Source organism: Colobus angolensis, unplaced genomic scaffold, assembly GCF_000951035.1.
Source record: "Colobus angolensis palliatus isolate OR3802 unplaced genomic scaffold, Cang.pa_1.0 Scaffold286, whole genome shotgun sequence".
NCBI lineage: Eukaryota > Metazoa > Chordata > Mammalia > Primates > Cercopithecidae > Colobus > Colobus angolensis.
This window is the reverse complement of record NW_012116110.1, coordinates 250,432-262,726: the sequence shown is the minus strand read 5'-3', so window position 1 is coordinate 262,726 and position 12,295 is coordinate 250,432. Positions and strand designations below refer to the sequence as shown.

Below are 12,295 nucleotides of genomic sequence, written 5' to 3'. Positions count from 1 at the left end.
TCATTCTTGATTTATCTCTCCTTCTCCTTAGTATGCCCTCCCCCAAATCTTGCTGATTTCTCAAAACCATCTTTTGCCCTCCATCCTAATTGCTACCCTTCAGCCCAGTCACCAATATATCTTGCCTAGACTAATATAACATCCTCCTACTTGGTCTCCCTGCTTCTATTCTCCACAAGGCAATAATGGTCTTAAAAAGGAAATCAGTTCAGGTTAGGCCTTATGTAGAACCCTTTAATGTCTTCTCATGGTGTCAGAATAAAATCCAGACTTCTGACCTCGGCCTATAAGACCTTGTGTGGTCTGTTGCCTGCCTAGCTCTCCAGGCTCATTTGATGCCATGCTTACTCTCACTCATCAGCCTCCTTTCAATTCCTCAAGTGCATGCACATGCCTCCCCCTTGCCCATGATGATTCTCCCTGGCCACTCTACCCAAAGCAGGTGCTTCTCTGTGGTTTAGGTTCTCAGCCCATTGTTTATTTCTTTCCCAACATTTATTGTAACTGGCAATGATTTTACTAACTACTAACTACCTTTTATTGTTTCTGTCTATTTGCTCTCACTATAATGTAAACTCCATGAAGCCAGCAGCTTAACATGTCTATTAGGAACTAGAGTGAAAGTTAATTCAGTTCAATGTCTGCTCCATAGGGTCTATAGTAAGTGCTCAAGAAATATTTACCAAGTGAACAATCTTACAACCATCTTAGAAATTCACCCCAATTATTGCTCTCCAGACTTCTATCAATTAGACTTCTAAAGCATAAACAAAAATTTTTTTCTTATAAGACAAACTCAAAACTTTCATTATACTTTGAGGACGTTTAATTCAAATCTGGGTTCCAACAGATATTTTCCTCAAATATTCACATTGGCTATCAAGTGGAACTCCATGGGGAATGAAAAAAAAAACCATCATGGATGCAAATTCAATTATTAAAAAAATAATAGTAGTAGCATAACAGTACTCATGCCTTAATGTGGAAAATATTTAAATAAGATCATTATGGCTCTCTCACAACATATCTATTTAGTCTAAACCTCTGGTTCCTTTCCACTATAAATCTACTTTGTTTTCAGAATGTACAGCCCAAGGCTTTTCCAATGCTAAAACCAAAAAAAAAAAAAAAAAAAAAAATTGAGCACAGTGATCTTTATCATATTTTGGAGTATTAATTACTAACAACACAAAAAATTTAGCAGATCATTTGAACTATATATTATTCATCTATTCTTTCTTCCAAACTCTTTGTGAATCTGTAGCCATAATTTTTAAGCAATTAAATCCAAGACAGGAAAATAGTATGTCACTGAGACAAGTAGTAGTTACTAGAACTCCTTAGTAAGCCATGTCCATTTCATCTGATCTTTCAGGGTCAAATGGTTTAGTAATTTCCTAAAAAGGAATAAACAATGAAGATTTTTAAAAACTCAGAAATATGGAAAAATAAAAACAATCAGCAAACACTACCACCATCACCAACAAAAAAAATGAACCCAATACTTACTCCAAATGTTTTAAATCAACATTGCAATTCTTGTTTGCTGGAAATTCCTAGAATATATTCTGTTCTTTGCACATACTGAATGAAACTCATCATGCACCCCTTGTCTCCCTGGGGAATGCCTATCCACTTATCAACCTGCTGAAGAGTTGCTTCCTCTGTAAAAACCTTTGCATTTCCTTCCTCTGGGTTCCTGTAGCATCTTGGACATATGTCTTTTACACAGCAACAAATAACCACAAAGCATTGTAGACATTAAACGTGTATGTGTGTACGACACCAAGAGCAACTTAAGGACTTGTCCACTCATCTTCGTAAGCCCAGGCCCCAGCACAGTGCCAGGTACATAGTAAGTATTCATTCACCAAACACTTATTGCAAAAATGAATAACTCATCTCTTTTATTCCTTTTCCTAAGATCTATATATGGTCACCATATTTTATAACCCTAAAACTGATAATCATGATGTCATAAAGGGTTCTGGTGTCATTTTTAGGTACATAAAATAGAAATATGCTAGTTTTGATGTCCAAATACTAGAATTTCTAAGATGTTTCAATGGGCAACTGGAGGCAATATTTGATAACTAACCTAGAAAACATGTGATCTCAAGTTGCCACAGCTATGAAAGATGGAAATGGTGGTGACCTTAAATCTGTGGGATAGATATCTAACTCTGGCTTCTTCCTCATCTCCCCACTCCCTATGCTCCAGCCTTTCTTTAATTCAAATGACACAATGGTAAAGATCACTGACTTCCCGGCAACCTCACTAGCCATGAATTACAGGTTGCTCTGGTTGGGGAGAAGACAACCTCGAAGCACCAATTCCTGATGACATTATCAAAACTCTCTAGTTTTGATCAAATGGGGAAAATGCTGTCTTAGATTCATAAAAAAACCTGAAATGCAGATTATTTTCAGAAAACTACACTTCTTTTCTTTTTTTCAGTCACACACAGGAGCTCCAAACATGACCATCAAATAAATAACAAAGCTGGATCACAAAGGAATGTTTTAAGAATGAACAAAATTGAATTAGGTATTTTATATTGGCAAATCTAAGAAATGTTTGTGGTCTTTAAATTTTAAAAGTTTGTTCAGATGTACATCAGAACATTGTTTGTAATTGAGGAAAAAATTGAAAATAAACTAAAGAGTAACAGTGGATTAATTGTAGTACATCCACAGAAAAAAATAATACGCAAGTATCAAAAAAATGCAAAAAAAAATCACGCAACTATCAAAAAAATGCCAAAGCATATTTAAAACATTTGCTGTATATTACATGGGGAATAAAAGCAGTTTATGGAGCTGAATATACAGCAGGATGCTATCGTTGTATGAAATCACATATGCATATTTAGACATAGGAAAACCTGGAACAATATACATGAAGTGCAAACAATGGCATCTCAGTGAAGTGTACTGCTTTTGCTTATCAGAATTTTCTACAATTTCTAAAATGAACCTGTATCGCTTCTCTCATTAGAAGGTGTAATTTGATTGTTTCAGTATATTTTGTTCTTCTAATCTTTTTTTTTCACATGATTAAAATACATGTCTTATGCAAGTTTGCTCAAAAGTAAATGTCATTTAACTTCTTCTCCTAATTATAGAAAAGGTTGATTGACTGTGTTAAAATTAAAGCAGATTTCTGAATTCTCTATGAAAATATGAATGAAATAGGTGAAACCCAGGAATTTGCATGAATGTTAGGAAAACTAAACGGAAAGCTCACTTACTTCATATACCATCAAAATTGCAACATCATTTCCCTAGCAAGAGTTTTAGTCTGGAAGATTTCCTAAAGTCTAAAACATTTGCTAATGTGCAAATACTTTATGACATACATATCACAAATTTCTGTGAGCAACTATTCCACATATTTTCCAAGTGTTATCTATCACCATTAATAAACATTCACCAACTTGTTTCTCAGTGAATCGGTATTAGGAAAGACAGATAAACTATTGTCTCTTTCCTTCAGAAAATCTGCCCTAAAGATAGGGGTTTATTCCATACATTATATATATTCTTCGGGTTTCCATTTATTCAAGTTACCAGTTTTATGAATAAATAACTTTATAATTTTATAGAGAATTCCTTTCTAATCCTTACTACTTTTTGTGATAAGAACTACTCCCATTTAACAGATGAAAAGACTAAGACACACAAAGATTAAGCAATTTGCCTAAAATCAGAAAGCTTGGAAGTTAGGAGGTTAGGTGTGGAATGTAGTTCTACCAGCCTGTAGAGACACACACAGCTGTTTTAACCATTAAAAACACACACACACACACACACACACACACACACACACACTATCTCTCTCTCTCTCTCCCTCCCTCCCTCTCACTCTCTCTCTTTCTAACGAAGTAAGGAGTACAGGCAGAAGGTAGTACACTGATTCAGAGGAAAACTAATGCTACCTACAGCTGGAAGGATCAGAGGACGTTCCATGGAGTACACAGCACTTGACTGATGTTTTGAAAGAAAGAAATGCATCATCAGGAGAGATAAGTAGTTCCAGGAGAAGGCATTTTTTCCTGCTGCTTACAAATATGGCTTGGATGTCCCTCAGTCCTCTTTTGTAAAGGATCCAGACAGACTTCCCAACCCGCAAGAAGGAACCTGACGATATTCTATGATTAGAATGAAATCTTAGCGATTCAAAGTGAGGAAAATACTGTTTCTTTCCTATCATTACTGGTCCTCTCCTCTCCCACTATTCAGCAATAATTTTGCAAAGGAATAGGGAAAAATCTGCTCCTGAATAAAACCTAAGAGGAGAATGAACTATTTTTTTTTTTTTTTTTTAATACAGCACTCACTGAAGAGAAAAATGTCTCGGGTTAGGAAACTGGGGCAAAGGAATAGGGAAAAATCTGCTCCTGAATAAAACCTAAGAGGAGAATGAACTATTTTTTTTTTTTTTTTAATTTACAGCACTCACTGAAGAGAAAAATGTCTCGGGTTAGGAAACTGGGCCAAAGTTACAGAAATAATTGTGTCATGGGTGTGGAACTATATTTCAATTTATAAGTGGAAAAAAGCCATCAGGAGAAACAGATGACAAGGGAATAAGATGAACCAGACAAACCCATGAAGGAAGGAAGTCAGTAAGCCCTTAGGTTGAACAGTTTACTCATGTTTGGAGTGAAAACATTTACTTACAAAATTGTTCCCTCTCACAATAATGCCAAAGAAAGAAAGAAAGAAAAGAAACTGTCATTTATCCTTGATTGTTCCCCCAAGCTATAATTACATATGTGTAAAGGAGTATTTCTTGTGAAACACTTAATACCAATCTACCAATAAAAGGGGAGGAAGATGACCTTTCGCTTCAGTTCCTTTTTAACCTCAAGAATCTAGAAGAACCCACATCCTTCTTTAGCCATCTGGCTGTCTCCAGTTGTGCTCACTGTACTCTATCTTAACTCCACTCAAGTCAGGCTCCAACTGCACAACCCCACCGCAATGACTCTCACACAGGTGACTTGTAACCTCTATGTCAATACATCCAGCGCTCAGTGATTAGACTTCATCTCACTTGTCAGATCAGCTGCAACTGACACACCAGCACTCCACCTTCTCTCACATGTCTTCTTCACATGGTTTCTAAAGTGCCGTGCTCTCTTGGTTTTCCTACCTCTCTGATTGCTCCAGCTTGGTTTCCTTTTCCTGATCTTTCAATGCTATAGAATGCTTCAAGGTTCAGTTCTTAGTCTTTTCTTTAATGACACTTTTCCCTTAGTCATCCCATCTACTCTCCTGACTTCACCATCCACAGGCAGATGACTCACAATTGTGTATTTCAGTCCAGCCCTCTTTCCTGAACTTGACTCAGGTATCTAACTGCTTACTTGATGCCTCCACTTGAATGTCTAATAAAGACTGCTTACTTAACATATACAAAACTCAGCAGCTAATGCCACTCACCTCCACAGCCACAGCTCCTCCCCCTGCCAAAAAATATTCTACTTCACCTATAGATTTCCATATTTCAGCTGATGGCAACTCCAATCCTTCCCGTTGTTCAGGACCCAAACCTTTCAGTTATCCTTAACTTCTCTCCCTCTTATGCCCACCTTAAATCTACTAGCAAAATCTGTTGGTCTGTCTTCAAAATATATCTAGAATTTAGCCACTTCTTCCACCTCCACTGCTACCACCCTCATTCACGCTATCATCATCTCTTACCTGGATTGCTGGATAGCCTCCTAATTGGTCCCCCTGCCTCTATCATGCCCTCAAGAGTCTAGTCTCAACACAGCAGGAGTGATCCTTTAAAAATCTAAGACAGATCACGTCACTCCTGTGCTCAAAGCTCTGCGATGGCTCTCATCTCACCCATAAAGCCAGTGTCCTTCATACAAGATACTATGCCACCTGTGTTTGCAATAATCCTCACTATTGCCCACCTCTCTAACCCCCCCTATTTTTCCCTTCAGTGACTCTGCTTCAGCCATCTTGAGCTCCTGTTCCTTACACTATACGTGTATACACATACACACACACATTCTTTGTGTGTATATACACACAGTAATTTACTTATTTTTATGTTTGGTACTGCCCCTCCTTCTACCCTATTAGAATGTATGCAAAATGTGGGTTCTACAGGGCAGGAGTCTGTTTTGTACACCGAAGTATCCTAAGAGACTGGCCCACTGTGAGGCACATAATCAGTGCTTTAATCAAAATTGCTTAATGAATGAGTTTCTAGTATCTTAGCAAACTATAAAGGGCTCAGCCATGTGACTGAACTTGTTCCACTCAGAATCTTACTACATTCCTTTCTCTTAAAAGACATGTGTGCCACAGTAAATGCTGAATAAATGCTTGTTGAATGAATTTCTAAATGGCACTGTGATTGTAAATGGAAGAAATAAAATCTCACCACAAATATCGTGAAATCAACAAAACAGAAACTGTACGATCTGTTCATCCATTTATCCATCTATTAATTCATCTAGCTAACATACATCTGGGAAACTATAATGTGCTCTGCATTATCTCCCTGTGTTAGCGACATAAATAAAAGGCTTAGTCTCTATTTTTTCATGGGGCAAAGAGAAAAGAAACCATACAAATACAATTCAGACTATTAATTGCCTTTACAGAGGTAAGCCCTGGGAACAACAGAATCACAGAAGAAAGCACCTAACTGACCGAGGCTGTAGAGGCAGAGGCCATCAGGAAAGATATGCCCCTTGAACTAAATTTTTGAGGAGTTAGTTAAGGAAACAGAGTTGGCAGGGGTTGTGGAGGAAGGAGGAAGAAGATGCCATTTTAAGCAGAGGACACAGCTTGTCTGAAAGCACAGCCAGTAAGCATACACAGAAAGCACTGAACTCCAGGCAGCTCAGTTGGCTAGAGTCCTGGAATCCAGGGGATATGTTGAGGTGGAGAGGTCTTTTACTCATACTGCATAGTTTCATTTAAACTTGAACTTAAGGGGTAGTCATTACAGTTGCATTTTCAAGTTCACATTTTAGAAACATCTGAAAGCAAGTAGTATGGTAAACGGGACCTTGAGAAAGACTATATAAAAAAGGTAAGAAATTTAAATTCAGAGTTAGAAATGCAATATATATTGGTAAAGAGCATCAGGAATTTTAATTCTTGACTCAAAGTAACCTGACAATTATAATTATATTATTTACCTTTTTTCCCCCAGAGGACTCAAAGGAAGAGAGCATTGAGGGAAAAAGACTCCAAGAAATTCTTAAACAACACATCCTGATTCAAATCCAAAACCTAAATGAAGTGAAACAAACAATGAAGAAAACCACCCTCAATGTCATTCTTTACTCAACAGGGAGCTCACAATGATAGTCCAAGAGAACATTTACAGTGCCAAAAGAAATACCCAATCCATCCATCATCCCCTCACTCCCACTCCCTCCCAAACATCTCATATTTTCCTTCCCAAAAGATACCAATACTCAACAGCTATTTGTCACTCCCAAGTTCTGATAATCCTCTTGGCATCTCAACATTAAAATCTTTCTTTGTCCTTAAAGCAAGAGAAAAGGATTGTCGAATCCCAGGAGCGATTTCCTCAAACAACCATTTTACTCTGCTGGGGCACAAAAGATCTTTCTCAATTGTATTCTTTCACAACATGCCTTGCTAGCCAAGCCTTAAGAGGTTAGTTTGGTTTGGGGGACCACTGTAGGCAATTGGAAAAAAACCAGAATTATACCTGGCATTGATACAGAACCGAACTTCCGCAGGTAAACAAAAGCAATAGGTTCTGTGTTCTCTAGTTTCAGTCATGTTGCCTTAAAATTTGTAAATGAGTATTTTTTACATCTCCCTGAGTATTTATTCTAGAAATTCAAAAAGGAGAAACAGAAATCAGGCACAAAGAGGTCCTAGGTACAAGTACCAAATACTTACTTCTTAGGGCAGCACTTGAAATCTGGACCGCTGACGCAAAATCAAAGCACAGCACATTTTCTATATAGGTCAATAGTACCTACATAGGTATATGCATAGTTCAGCATCATTTACAAAGTCCAAGTTTCTGTTTAAGAAAACGAAGGGAAAATTGGAAGAAAATCTAAAATGGGAGGAAAGCTAAATATGGCTCCAGGAATGCAGAAAGAGGTCCACAAGGGTGAGTGTGTGTGTGTGTGTATGTGTGTGTGTGCATGCTCATGTGTGTCTGGGTATACATACACAAAGACCCCAGTATTTGACATTATCTGCCTAACCTTATTCTGTTATAAAATTATTTTCACAAACAAGCAACATATAGAACTAAAAGTCACTGTTGAAGTGATTTCTAAATATTTACTAAACTTCTAAAAATAAGACTAAACTTTTGGAACTGTGACTTTTGATGTTTTTTTCCAAAATATCTAATGTAGGGACGTGATAGTGTGAAACTGGGAGTCTAATCACCAATTCTAGAATGTTTTCAAAGGGAAGTTTTCCTTTTTTGGATCCTCTTATTCACCAGTGAATTGATTTTTCTATGAAGCAAAGTTTTTAAAAAGTAAAGTTTCTTAAAGATTGCTCAATTCCTCTGAATTTAAATCTCTACCTCTGGGGAGAGTTTCTCATAGGGAAAGAAGAGGTAAGCATGATCCTTCTTTGAATCTTGGTGTTATATTTTTCCTTTTAAAAAATGCCACATGTTTTAACTTACAGAGTTTTTTAGGAGAAAGGAGGGGAGGGAAGGGTCAAACTGGTTCTTGTCTTTGTTTCCCTAGGAATGACAATCTAGAACAACCAAGGATACCGTATAAATCAAATATAACTTTATATATGTATACATTTAAAGAAAACAAAAAAAAATCTAAAATTCGTGGGATCGGTAATTTCAAATTTCAAATATAAAGTCAGTTAAAAAATATGTAAAGCAGAGCAGGGCAGGACCTGTTCATAACATGGAGCAAGCATCAGGTGCCCCGAGGAGTGAGGCTGGGTATTCAAGGGAGGGATACTTCAGGCTCATGCAGTAGAGGAAGATTGAGCCTGGTCTTGAAAGATGGGAGTTGAAAATATGCAGAGTCCTGAGGCTTTCAGATTGAAAAAGGCTTTCCTTTCTCACTTGACAATCACAGTGTATCATGATTTATAGACTTTTCTTGATCAACTCGTCTGGAGATATTTTCCTGGAGAAACACTGGAAAAGTGTGGTATACTGTTCTGTTTGTGATCACTTTTTTGAGGTGCAAGAATAAGCTGCTGAGGCAGAAAATGTGCCTCCAGTTATCCCTACCCCTCACCACTGTCTCTTAAGTGTTTACCATCACAAGACCTTTTTTTAAGGCTGTGATCCAGATGGAGGTCTCCTCTCTATTTGTCACTGAGTTTCTTCACCAAGTAGTAGACACATTTCAGGACTATTTTGGAGACTGTTCAGAATTAGTGATCAAGGACAATGTGGTTGTGGTTACGCAGCATTAGAAGAGATGCTTGGCAATGGGTTTCCAAGCTGACTCGTTGGCTATCGAGTTGAATATCCTCAGAGAACTGACAAAGTCTCCCACTATCCTTTGAACAGTTGTCAACATCATTACAGGAAGCACCAATGTGGGTGACCAACTTCCCACTGGATAACTGTCAGTGGTGCCTTGGTGAAGTGCTGGGGTGAAATACACTAACAATGAGGCCTATTTTGATGTGATTGAAGAGATTGATGCCATTATTGACAAATCAGGTTTAACAATTGCAGCTGAAACCCAGGGGGTGATTGATGCTGTGTCAAGCTGATTGGAATGCCAGACCTTACACTTCCCTTCATGAACCCCAGGTGGTTGGATGATGTCAGCTTCCATCCTTGTGTTTAAGTGCTGGGAATCTGAGCATATTCTTTCATCCCTCCTGATGGAAATTTCCACCTGCTCTCTTATCCTGTCAGTGCACAGAATCTGGTTGCAATCCCAGTGTATGTCAAACATCGTATCAGTTTCTGAGACAGTAGTTTACTTGTATGCTTTGGAATAATGATGGGACCCAAGCAGGCAATGGGGAAGACCACAGAGGGAGTGACAGTCACCAGCCAGATGCCCAAAGGGGTCCTAAACATGAGGCTGACTCCACGACAAAGGATGCACACGTTCAGCCCAGTCACAGAGATGCTGTTTTGGGATGTGGGAAAAACAAATCGCCACAAGCTACCAAGTTTAAGGAAGATCATGAGTCTTCACGTTGGAGATTCCAAACCAGAACCATGGTTCTGTGGAACCATTATTTCCTTCTGTACACTTTAATTTTTTACTATTACTAAAAAAAAAAAAAAAAAAACTTCCTGATATCATCCTCTAATATGATAAAATTAACCTGCAGTTAAGATGCAGCAGCTGATTATTTCTGGTCTGGACTTAAGGTCATCTGGATATGTATGGAGAAAAGTACAAATCCTTTAAGGGCATAAAATACATGACCAAAGCTAGAAAGTTCCAAGTTTAAACCCGAAGGGAGAGTTTGCAGAGGGAAGAGTCATGAAAACTTTTTCATTTCTTACTTATCTAAAAGTAAAAAGTAGCAGCCTGTCTCCTAGGACAGTACCCTCCTGGGCCCACTCACTACTTTTTCTCCTTAGCCTGCATGCTGTGGAACTAATCAAGGGAGGAAAGGGTCACCAGAGAGAACTGGACAGAACTGAAACACAGCATAACCAGTTCTCAAGGACAAGGTGTGTGACGGGGGTAGAGATACTTGATGCTTGTGTAACCATTTTTAACATGGTTTCTACTGAAAAAGACCAACGTTTGTTGCTTGCTTGGCTTTAATTATCTAAAGCTGATGAAAGACTTCTTTGTTGATTTTTTAAGGTAGAAAGATTAGGAAGAGGCCGGGGGTGGTGGTTCAAGCCTGTAATCCTAGCACTTTGGGAGGCCGAGGCGGATGGATCACCAGAGGTCAGGAGATTGAGACCAGCCTGGCCAACATGGTGAAACCCTGTCTCTACTAAAAATACAAAAATTAGTCAGGCATGGTGGTACAAGCCTATAGTCCCAACTACTCAAGAGGCTGAGGCAGGAGTTATCACTTGAACTTGGGAGGTGGAGGTTGCAGTGAGCCAAGATTGCACCCCTGCACTCCAGCCTGGGTGACAGAGCAAGATTCTGTCTCAAAAAAAAAAAAAAAAAAGAAAAAGAAAAGAACGATTAGAAAGAAAGAAAAATGAATGTTAGTCAAGGAAAGACTTGTTAAGGATCTGATCTATGCAGGAGGAGGAAAGAGAATTAAGGAAGAGTTATGAGACATCTTTAAATGAAAGATTGGCAAGAAAAGTGAATAAACTGTACTAGGAGGGAAGGAAAGAAGAGTTGGTTTCTTTCAGATCCTTCTGCTCATATATAAGAAACACTTGTGCTTCTAGAAAAGGATTGAAGACTTCTTAAATTCGAGTCCAGTATTGACATGAAAACCCCAGTAGAATCATATTTTCCCTTAAAGACTGTGATGATATCGGACTAGTTTTCAGACACTGCCTGTTGCTGGCCTTTAGTACTTGGGTCTCACCGTCAGTGAGAAGGTGGTCTGCCTTCTTCCCACGGTGGCTGCCTAAAATGCTTCCTTCCCCAACCCAACACAATTCTACCACTTCCCTTTACAGAATTCACCAGCCTTTTTCCTATTACCTGATCCTTCCACAGGATTTTCTAAAAAGTAGGAGAGTTTCAGAGAAGCCAGTCTGATAACCCCGAGGGCAGCCAGAGGTTGTGTGTCATGGTATTGGAGTAGAGAGGGCCGACTCATTTTCCATGAAGGTAGACATGGCTGTGAGTGATCTCACATCTGCATTTGTCCATGCTGGGGTGGTACTGGATCCCAGCCTTCTGGTCAGAAACTCTTCCATCAATCGCCTTAAGAGGGTATGGTTGCTACTTGAAGCTGCTTGGTAAAGTGGTCACTTCCTCACAGTCTTTTGTTTTGTACTCTACTCTACCATGTATTTATAACAATAGATAGCTACTAGTCCCTTTTCATTCTAAAACAAAAAATGTCCCCTAAATCTTTGAATAAAATTAATGCTAAAGGGGAAAAATACATAAAGCTGTGGAACCATGATTTCCTTCTATACACTTTAATTTTTTACCTATTACTAAAAAAAATCTTCCTGATATCTTCTTTTAATATAATACTGCTTTATCTATCATTTGATTCAAAGCAGAAGTAGCAGCACTAGTAAAATAAAGCAAGCTGCTAAAGTTAGCTGGGAAATGGTCTTCAGGTAATTTAAAAAAAAGTTTATAATAATAATAATAAAAAAAACCAAAAGGGCCAAAATTCAAAAGGAAAAAAAATAGAAAGTAACAGGGAC

The 12,295-nt window shown here is 38.2% G+C and overlaps 1 protein-coding gene and 1 pseudogene across 2 annotated transcripts in view; one reads left to right on the top strand and one right to left on the bottom strand.

The window, feature by feature from the left end:
- The window catches only part of PIP5K1B (phosphatidylinositol-4-phosphate 5-kinase, type I, beta), a 315,005-nt gene that overhangs the window by 221,695 nt on the left and 81,015 nt on the right, over window positions 1–12,295 (bottom strand). The window lies entirely within an intron of this gene.
- Window positions 9,090–10,434, top strand: LOC105516622 (annotated as a pseudogene).